The sequence below is a fragment of the Apium graveolens genome, chromosome 10 (assembly GCF_009905375.1).
Source record: "Apium graveolens cultivar Ventura chromosome 10, ASM990537v1, whole genome shotgun sequence".
Classification (NCBI taxonomy): domain Eukaryota; kingdom Viridiplantae; phylum Streptophyta; class Magnoliopsida; order Apiales; family Apiaceae; genus Apium; species Apium graveolens.
Window position 1 is genome coordinate 43670267 of NC_133656.1, and position 10896 is coordinate 43681162.

The window sequence follows — 10896 nt, forward strand, 5'->3', positions numbered from 1 at the left end:
CTGATTCCCCTATTAAGGATCTCTCTAAGGTATCTGACTTTGGCAATTGCTCAAGCTCCGAATTCATGACAGAGTCGACCCGCTCTACTATAAAGCACTCTTTTTTATCTGTGGGTAACTTTATTGCCTTGAACACATTAAAAGTGACCTTCTGATCTTGAACCTTCATCGTAAGCTCTCCTTTTTGCACATCGATCATAGTTCGGCCTATAGCCAAAAATGGTCTTCCCAAAATGATGGGAATCTTCTCATCTTCCTCGAAATCCAGAATTAAAAAATCAGCAGGGAAGATGAGTTTGTCCACCTTAACCAAGACAGCCTCCACTATTCCTCGCGAAAAAGCGATGGAACGATAAGCTAGTTGCAATGACATATATGTCGATTTCAGATCAGGTAGACCAAGCTTCTTTAAGATAGACAAGGGCATCAGATTGATGCTAGCTCCAAAATAACACAAGCATTTGTCGAAAGACAAGTTCCCAATAGTGCAAGGAATAGTGAAACTTCCGGGATCTTTAAGCTTCAGAGGCAATTTCTGTTGCAGAACTGCACTACACTCCTCCGTTAGAGCAACGGTTTCCAACTCCCCAAGCTTCACCTTCCGCGAGACAATACCTTTCATGAACTTCGCATAGCTCGGCATTTGTTCTAGAGCTTTTGCAAAAGGTATGTTGATGTGCAACTTCTTGAAAACTTCCAGAAACTTGGCAAACCGCTTGTCGAACTTCTGCTTCTGAAGTCTTTTAGGATATGACAGAGGTGGATAGACTTGTTTCTCCCCTGTATTACCCTCAAGATGAGTGTTTTCAACAGCTTTCTTCTTTGGTTCCACCTCGGAATCCTTCTGCATAACCTTTTCAGCAACAATCTTATTTGCTAGAATTGGCAAGGATGCGGGCACATTTTGTATAGGCTCAGATGTTCCTTCATTCTTTAAAAGGGTTTTAGAATCTTCATCTTGCTGAATTTAGGGGCTCGCGACCTTTCCAGACCTTAAAGTGACTGCCTTTACCTGTTTCTTGACTTCCCTCTCGCCTGGATTGGCTTCTGTATCTCAAGGAAGTGTTCCTGGTTGTCAATTTAATAAGATGTTAGTAATTTTCCCTATTTGGTTCTCTAGAGTCTTAATAGAAACAACCTGAGTTTTGCATATAAGCCTCAACTCCTCCAATTCAGATTTTTCATTTGAAGATTGACCTGCACCTCCATGATTTTGTTGTTGTATTCCCATTGGTTGAAACTGTTGCCTTGGTGCAAATTGTTGCTAAAAACCAGGAGAATTAAATTGCTTATTTCCAAACTGCTGGAATGGCTGTTGCATCACATTCTGATTGTTGCTCCAGCTGAAGTTAGGATGATTCCAGTTATCAGGATGATAAGTTTCTGGAACTGGTTGCTGTGATCTCTGAAAGTTGCTCACAAAATGAGCTAATTCACTAGATATAGCACATTGCTCCGTCGCATGCGAACCTGCACACAGCGTACAAACACTAGTTATCTGATTAACACCATAGTTAGCCAGAGAATCGATCTTCATTGACAACGCCTTTAATTGAGCAGTAATAGTCGTAGTTGTATCCACTTCAAGAACTCCTGCTACCTTGCCCTATGGTAATCTCTTGGTTGGATACTGATATTCATTATTAGCCATCAATTCGATTAGATCATAAGCTTCCACATAGCTCTTTGCCCATAATGCTCCACCTGATGCTACATCGAGCATGTGTCTTGACTGAGCTCCCAAACCGTTATAGAAGTAATTGATGATCATCCAATCACGCATTTCATGATGAGGACACTTCTTAAGCATCTCCTTGTAGCGCTCCCAAGCTTCACATAGAGATTCTCCCGATTGCTGCACAAATTGGGTAAGACCATTCCTGATTGCAGCTATCTTCGCCATACGGAAGAATTTAGTTAGAAACTTTTGAGCAAGATCTTCCCAAGTAGCAATCGAACCAGCTGGTAGAGAGTGTAACCAGCTCTTAGCCTTATCCCTCAGAGAGAATGGGAACATTCTCAATTTCACCGTATCCTCAGACAGACCATTGAACCTGAAGGTGTCGCAGATCTTGATGAAATCTCTAATGTGCGTATTGGGATCTTCCATTGGAGAACCCCTAAACTGGACTAAATTCTTTATCCATTGAATCGTGTTAGATTTGATTTCAAAGCTATTAGTAGCAATGGCTGGTTTGACATTGCTAGACTAAATATCATTGATTTTCGGTTAAGAATAATCCATCAAAGCTTTCGTATCAGCTGTTGGTTCTCCCATTGCAATAAAAACTAGATTACATGAAACAAACAACTAAAGTAAACATTGTGAGAAAATTATCTGAGTCAGTGAACTATAACAACCACTGATGACAAGCACATAAACTAAATTTAACAACGAGTCTCCGGAAGCGGCTCCAGAAACTTGTTCACTGTAATTCTAATGTGATAATACACGCAAGTGTACATGGTTACAAGTAGTATAAGATATAATTCAAGGTCGTTCCTACAAGGACTGGTTTAGGTTAAGTTCAGATTATGCACTTATACAACAATGTATGATTATCACTCACTGCTAAGAAAAATAACAATTTGAGTTTGATTTAACTAAGAGATTATACTAAATAGCATTAACTAAGAAAATAAAGGTTGAATTACTTATATGAGAATAAACATGGGATTCTAACTTCACTAAATACTTCATCCAAAGTTTTTGTCTTTAACCCTAGAATGTGATGGTGATGAAAACTAATCAGATAACATGAAATTAGTATACGCCAACTTTCGTTCTACGTATACCCTACTATTAAACATCCACAATTAAGATAGAAGTTGAATATACACCAATTATGCTTAGGCCATATATGTCTATAAAGATTGAAAATATAACGGTTTAAGAGCAAGTTATCTATCATGATTACATAGGGTAAATAAGATGGTTAAAATTACCAATGAATTATGCATGTCAGTTCATATATAAACCTATGCTAGCATGGCAAGTTCTAAACCTCTATATTCATTATCACTTCAATAGAGATTAACAAACAATCTTAGATGTTAGCTACGTATCAAAGACGAATAAGCACAACCAAAATAGTAAATCATAAATAACCACACACTAAAGATTATAAAATAATTAACTATTGAAATTCATAAATAAATCTGTTAGAACCCCATGACAATGATTAGTTCATAGTCAAACTCATCGTCACCATGGGTTCAATGAAAATATGATAATAAGCAATATAAGAGTACTAGGGTTCAAATACAAATCAGAAACGAGCATCAAAGTATCAACTATATTGAAGAATACAAAATTCTACTTCTCCGTAGCCGTCTTGTGCTCTCTCTAAGTCTTCTCAATGCTCTCCCTTGGCTCCTTGTTGTAAAAAACATCTTTTTATTGGTTTATATAGGCCCCCGGATGACCTTGGCCCTCCAATTCTTCGATTTAAAGTAAAAACAAGATTCTGGGGAAGAATCAGGGCGCAGGCGCGTGGATTTTGAGCGCGGGCGCGCGGGTTTGGTGATTTCTGGGGCGCGGGCGCGCAGGTTTGGGCGCAGGCGCGCGGGTTTTCTGGATTTTTTCTGCTATTCTTCTTTTGGCCATAACTTGAGCTCTGTTCATCGGAATTTGACGATTCAACTGCCCACATGAAGATAACGAGATTCTATTTAACTTGAAAATGGCCTATACTTCCAATTATGATCTATTTTCAGTATAATTCCTTGAAAAGCATCTTTTTTCCTCCAATTAATGCCTACAATGCAAAAACACAAAAACACATCAAATATATCAGATACTTGAGTCCAAAAGACTATCATCAACTTAAGCCGATAATGAAGCATTCCAAGTGGATATAAATTCCACTTATCACCAGCTCATAGGCTTTCTTAAATTGAAGATTTTGGAGAGACATTTGCAAACATCTGTCTACACCACAGTCATTGACATTGGCAATTATTCTCTTTTCTCTTAAATTTCCAACTTTCACTATCACCACTCTCAAAAAGTTTATATTTTTTATCAAAGCCCTTTTGTATGTGATGTAGTTGTTGTTTAGAAAAACGCTCAGTGCTGTGAGCAATTCATTGAACTCCTTGTCAAGGCAAGGTCCTTCTGCAGCAAACTGGAGTCTACCTTACCAACATCATGAGCACTTGGATTGATTTGGATTGGGCTTGTTGATTTTGGCTTGGTCATTGATTGAAGATAGAGGGAGTTGGGATCTTATAGATTGAGTATTTTTTAGCAAATGCTCATTTAAGGCTCCCATGACATCTGTAATATCTGAGAAATTTATGCGACTTGTATTTATCAATATTATATGTGAATGTACCATATTACATGAAATTAGATATATATATATATATTATGTTATATTTTTATTTGATGAGTTATGACATGGAATTTGATTTGGAATTATCGGTCAGGGAACTGAAAAATAATTACTTACAAGAATTAAAAGAAAAATGAGTTATTTATAATTTTTTTAGGTAATCATGTAAGTTCATGATTAAGTGATCTGTTTATATTGATACGATTAAGTGAATAAAGTGAAAGTGTGACCGATAAAAAATATCAGAATTTTGTATATATAATGAAAATGGAAAAGTGAGAATATTTAAGTTTTAATATTGAAATTAAGTGAAAGCATGAAGCTTCGATCAAGAAATGTGTAATTAAGTGATATATGACTTGTACGTATTGGACTATGTGTTCGATGCATTTTTAAACAATTTTAAATATTTTATTATGTGAAAATATGAGCATATGAGCTTTAAAATATTTTTATAAAATAATTGGAATGTGATAAAATCATGATATTTGTTGTATTATCTCTAGAATACCCCTAGAGACTTTATAAAAATGATGGATGAATTTATCTTGGTGATTTGGTATTTTAAATGATTTTAGAATCGTTATTTTGATTTTTGAGTAGTAACTTGTAAAATTCGTATAAAATAATCTATACGCTCAAAAATTATTTTAAAAATATGAGGAGAAAGATAATTTAATTCTATACATTTAAAAATAAAATTTCATCTAATCTCATATGATATTTCCCCCGATTATTTATTTTATAAGCATGAATTATATGGATTTTGTAATAAATAAAAAATCAGTTTAATAGTAGAAAAAAAGAGAAAAAGTCATGGGGCTTTATAAACCCAAACCAGCCCATTTCCTCTCTCTCTCTCTCTCTCTCTCTCTCTCTCTCTCTCTCTCTCTCTCGTCTCTATTAATCTCCCTCTCGGTAATCCATTTTTATCATCACTTTTATTCAATTCTTTGAAGATTGACTTGATCTGAATCTTTTTTACGTTCCCTGCTTCTCGGTATTTGCATGTATTCGCGCGTGGTTATATGTATCATTCGAATTTATGAGACCCACTTCGGGTCGGGTGCGATTTTTGATTTTTTACTTCGATTTGTGATGGAAACTAGTTGCTTATGTGATTATTAACACCAATCGGCGAAGTTTTGGTCGGAAACCTAAGATATGGGTACCACCAGAGCTTTGCCGCCTGCGATGAGCTCCGGCGAGCCGACGGTGGATGATGATATAAAAACTGAGTCCTATAGCCTTAAAAACACTCGATTTATTTAATTATATGCGAGTTTTAGAAATTTCAGTTTTAATTATACGATGAAACTGATGGTTGTTCGTTAATTATATACTTTATGATTATGTTTTGGATGGATTGTTGTTAAACTTGGTATTCAGAATTTTTTTAATTGCATTTTGTGAATAAGTGATTTGAATTAGTGAATATCAGAATTGGGATGTATATTTTTGGTTCGATTTAATATCCATTAAAATATTTAAAGCCCGGTTATGTTATGACCAAGTATTGAGTAATGAAAATAAGTGATTGGGAGAAATAATACGATAATTATTATGTTAGTGTATGACCGTAAGATTGTTGATTGTTGTTGGTGTCGACTTGAGATCGACTGGTAGCTAATAAAACTGGAGAAGTGCTTCCCAATTTTTTTTTCTGAAAATAAATAATACAATGAAATAATTTTATTGGGTAATGAATACAACACAGGGGGATAAATGTGTTTTAAATAATTTTAATGTCTTTTAGAACTCTATAGTTTTTTGACTTATCGAAGTCTCTAAGTTCTCTATAAAAGAACTTTGGTTTATCGAGATCTCTCATCTTCATGTCTTAACTTTGGTTTATCGATGTCTCTGAGTTCTCTAGTGAAAAATTGACTTATCGATATCTCAGAGTTCTTTTGTGAGGAAATAACTTATCGATATCTCCATTCTTCATGCCTTCAATTTGGCTTGTCACTATCTCTGAGTTCTCTACTAGCTTTTCTTGACTTCTCAATAAGTCATTCTGGAGTTCTCGAATGACTTTCCTATAACACATAATCTGTGACTTGTAGATTTCTTAACTTAGAATATTTTTCCCAAAACACATTTATTCAACTCCAAGCTTTTTCACACTTTCTCTAAGGCATGATCTTCATGATCTTCTTTCAGAGTTTATTCTTAGGCTTGAATTGTTTAAAGAAAAATACTCCAGTCTAATCTATTTACATTTTTACAGACTTAAGTGTTACAATACACAATGCAAACATAGATTACCATACAACTTACTTAGGGTTGTCAATTTGATTTAGTCTTGTTATAGTACAGGCATGTCTTGCACAATAATCTCCCCCAATATGTGAGAAAATTGCTTATCACAAATCCATGCCTGTTAACAAGACTAACCCAAGCTACAATGGACATATAGATTTTTACATACAAATTGACACAAATACAACATTTATACATTAGGTGATTTTTCAGTTATACAAATACATACATCAGACAAATACTATATCTCATGTTTCTTCTCTAATGAGGTCCTTTAAATATACAAGAATTTCCAGTTCCTCTATAATTGGTGTCCCTCTTAGAGCTTCCACAAGTTTGAGTCTGTCAGGTTTTGGATAACCACTCAGCAATTTAATCCTAAATTTTGAGAAGGTGTTAGGTTTGACATTTAGAAATCTTCCATCCTTGGAAATTCTGTTCATCCCTTTTACCTTGAGATCTTCAGATCTTTGAATGTACATTTCTATTGCCTCTTTATAATTCCTCTTCCTCTCCTCATATTCAGCCTTGTTTCTTGCTCTTCTTTCCTCCCTTACTATCAACTATTCAGCTAAAACAGATCTCCATGCCTTGGTTGTAGAATCCTTATCCTTCAGTAAGCTTATCACTCTCTTGATCTCTGTGGGTGAAAAGGTGTCCATTAAGGTGCTGTCAAGAAATGTGAAAGACCCATCCTCATAGTAGATTCTTACTTCCCTTAGTATTACAACCCAAACTCTGACTATTTCATCAACCAGTAGTTAAAAGTAGTCTTTATCTGAGTTGCACCAGTTTAGAGGTAGAAAATCACTTTGCTTATAATAATTATAGATGGCCCTCTCAGTAAATTGTACTTTCTTAGGTTTCCTCCCAACAGACCTGTAGTGAACTTTGAATGATGGCTTGACAGAAGGTAGGTTTGTGATTTTCTTGAGAAATGTTTGGCTTGAAGTGATTGGTATTTTCAGAGAGGAGTTAGCAGTCTGTTTGTACAAATATTTAGGCTTTGAGTTTTGAGGTAGTTTGGTATTTGACTTTGTTGGCATAGAGGGTTGAGCTTGTTTAATTTGGATTTTTAGGGTTTGTTAGTGTGGTCTTGAATTGTCTTCTTTATTTTTCTTTTTTCTCTTATCAACTCTCTTTTTCTCCTCCTTCTTCTTATCTTTGCTTCCAATTGCCTTAGAGGATTGACTTGAATTTGAGCCAGAAGATTTTTGATCATCTTTCTTCTGCTCATCATTATCCAAGTCATCCTTATTGAATTGAGTTTTAAGCAAGTTGGCTTCAGAATGTCTATGATATCTCCCAATAGCTTAATCATTTTTTCATCTTCAAGAGTCTTATTTTTCTTGACTTTCAAATCAGACTCCAGAATCATGATGAGCTTTTTGTTGGCCATGACAAATTGCTTAGGGATCTGGAAGTGTTTGCAATGTTTGGAGGTAGCACAGATGTATGCCACTCCCTTTCTTGGTTGTAAATATGCTTCTGGAAAAGCAGCCACTTAAGCTTTCTTTAATTCAGTTAGCAAGAGAGTGTCTTCAAGAATCACTCTTTGGACTTTTTTATCAGAATGTCCAACTGAGATAAGATAGTTAAGGGACACATGCATACACCTGTCTACCCCTAAGTCATTTATATTGATCACAATCCTTTTCTCCTAAAAAATGTCCTTTGTCACTAAGATCACCCTTATAGAGTTTATTGTCCTGTCCAAAGCCTTCTTGTAAGTGAAGAAATTGTTATTTAGAGAAGCCCTGAGAGCCTTGAGCAATTCATCAAATTCCCGGCTCAGACTAGGTCCCTCAGCTGCTCTAATAAGCCTCTCCATTCCAATATCAACTTCTCGAGATTTGCTCTTGTCAGCAACTTGGACAGTTTGAGTAGATGATCTTAATAGCCTAGCATCTATCTCCCCCTTAGTCTTGTTGGCAGGCATGATAAGAGGAGTAGGGATTTCAGGCCTCACAGCTTCTCGAAGTGCAGGCAGAGGTATGTTAAGCTTTCCCATGATAGCTCCCAAAGCTACAGCATTTTGCATTTATAAGTGCTTGTGGGTGTCCACCAAGGTCTGAATGTCTGTATGTTGACTCTGCACCAGAGAGGTGAGATCTTGCACTTGAGCTGTGAGTGAGTCATTTGAATACTGCAAGGTTGAGACTTATTGTGGAGAGCCTGAATTTGAAGATTTGTATATCTAGAGGCAGGTTGATGAGAGTTTAATGGAATAGAAGGTCCAAAGGTGTCTTCCACAGCCTGTTTGATACCCTCCATTAGAAGTGCAGATGGCTCATATCTGCTTTGGTGAAGCTGGGTGAACTTTAGATTTTTGTCATTTGAACTTGTGATTTTTTGTTGAACCACTTCATGAAGAGAAATGAAAGATTGTCTGAGATTTTTTACATATTTTTCCATAGAAGTCAGATCTATCCTTGCCATTTGGTCAGCAAAAATTTTAAACTTTGAAGTGATCTTGACTTGAGAGGGTATGATCTCATCCATCTTCTCTTTCACCAGCTTCCTTACCATGTCTTTATGACCAATCAACTTGAGTCCTATAGCTTTTCCAAAGAGATGGAAAGCTTTGAGTTGAGTTTTGAAAACTTCATTAATTGCATCATAAACTTCACCAGGAGTTAGGGCTTTAGCATTGCTTTTTAAAATAGTTAGATAATCTTCCCTGAATTTAGCCAAAACATCCTCCATCTCCAGACTATAGTCCTTATTCAGCCAAGCATCACAGTTGCCATCTTGTTCAGCTTTATTAACAATTTTATCTTGTTGTTCTTGGACATCTGTTTGATGTGAGAGCATTATGGCTTGGTAATCCTGGTTAGACATATCTGAGGTTAGCAGCTGTTGAGATATTTAAGCAAGTCCAGACAACTGATCCACTAGAAGATCATCTACAGTTATTGATTGAGCTGCATATGTCTGCAACCATTGGAGATGAGGTTTGGCTGTTGAGATTGAGAGGTTGAGGGTTGTTGAGTAGGATCAGAACCACCTATGACAGGAGTCATAGTTTGACTCACAGATTGCTCTGTGTTTATGACAGTGTATTATTCTCCACTTGTAGTGGGAACCTCTAATTGAACTGGAGGGGATTTGACTATGCTACTATCATTTTCAACATCCTCAAACCCTTGTATTTCTTGCACCACACTGTCACTTAAATGTGCTATACTTTTCTCTCCATTACAGGGTCATTGGCAATTATACTCCTAGCATCAGTTTCTAATATAATTTCTGCTAGGGTTTTGAGGGGAGTTGTTCCTTGAACAGGAACCTCCAATTAAATTGGAGAGGATTTAGATAGCTCCCCTTGAGGAGTACTACCTCAAACCTAACAGTCTGTGAAAGCTGATTTGCACATGAAGGTGCATTTATGACCTCCATGGGGTCTTTAGTAAAAACTGATGAATCCCCCATGGTTTTGATGGTGTCATAAAGGTCTACCCCAGTTACTAACCTCGCACCATCTAAATAAGGTTTCTAGGTGGTGAGCAAGGTTTCTTGAACCAAGTCACTTGAATGGGGTTGTACTTGAGAATTAGATTCAGGTACATTGTGAGAAGAAGAAATTTGAGAGATAAGTAAAGTTTGATCATGAGTGAGTGTTGGCAGCTCCCCTTGAGTGGATGAGATAAGAAGAAGAAATTAGTCTAGCCTTGCTTTATTTCTGGTAACAATTCCACTTTCTTCCATCTTGTTCCTGAACACCCACTTTGTTCCAATAGTGCTTCTGTTCTTTGGTACAGGAACCAATTTTCAAACTTTGTTTCTTTTAAACTGATTTAGCTCTTCTTGCATTGCAGATATCCAATCAGGATCAAGAAGGACTTCTTCAATTTTCTTTGGTTCAACTTGTGACAGAAAATATGCATGAAGACATTCATTTGCAGTTGCACTTCTAGTCCTCACTCCAGAAGTTAGATCACCAATAATTTCTTCTCTAGTGTGACTTCTATCCCACTTCCTTGTGTGAGTTTGTTGACTAGAATTTTTAGTATTTTCTTCACCATTGGCATGACTTGCAGAACCTTCCTCTTTTCCCCCCTGAGTTTGTGCTATCAAATGCAGGTTCATGAGATGAGCTTCCATTCTCATGGTTCACTTGTTCAGTTGACTCTTTATTTATTCGATGAGTTGCATTAACTTTAGCTTCGTCATCAGAATCACTATCAATGTTGAGGTTTACAAACTTTAGGGCTTCAGCTTCATTTTCATCAAGGCATTCCAAGCCTGGGCACTTGTCATCATCAAAAGTGACATCTGTGCTTTCCACAGTTTTCTT

General features: G+C 36.3%; 1 non-coding gene across 1 annotated transcript; it reads left to right on the forward strand.

Moving 5' to 3' along the window:
- Nucleotides 1-1781: 1781 nt before the first annotated feature.
- On the forward strand, nucleotides 1782-1888 carry LOC141694603 (small nucleolar RNA R71). Its single transcript, XR_012563892.1, has one exon. It is a non-coding gene; the product is annotated as a small nucleolar RNA R71 (small nucleolar RNA).
- The last annotated feature ends 9008 nt before the right edge of the window (nucleotides 1889-10896 follow it).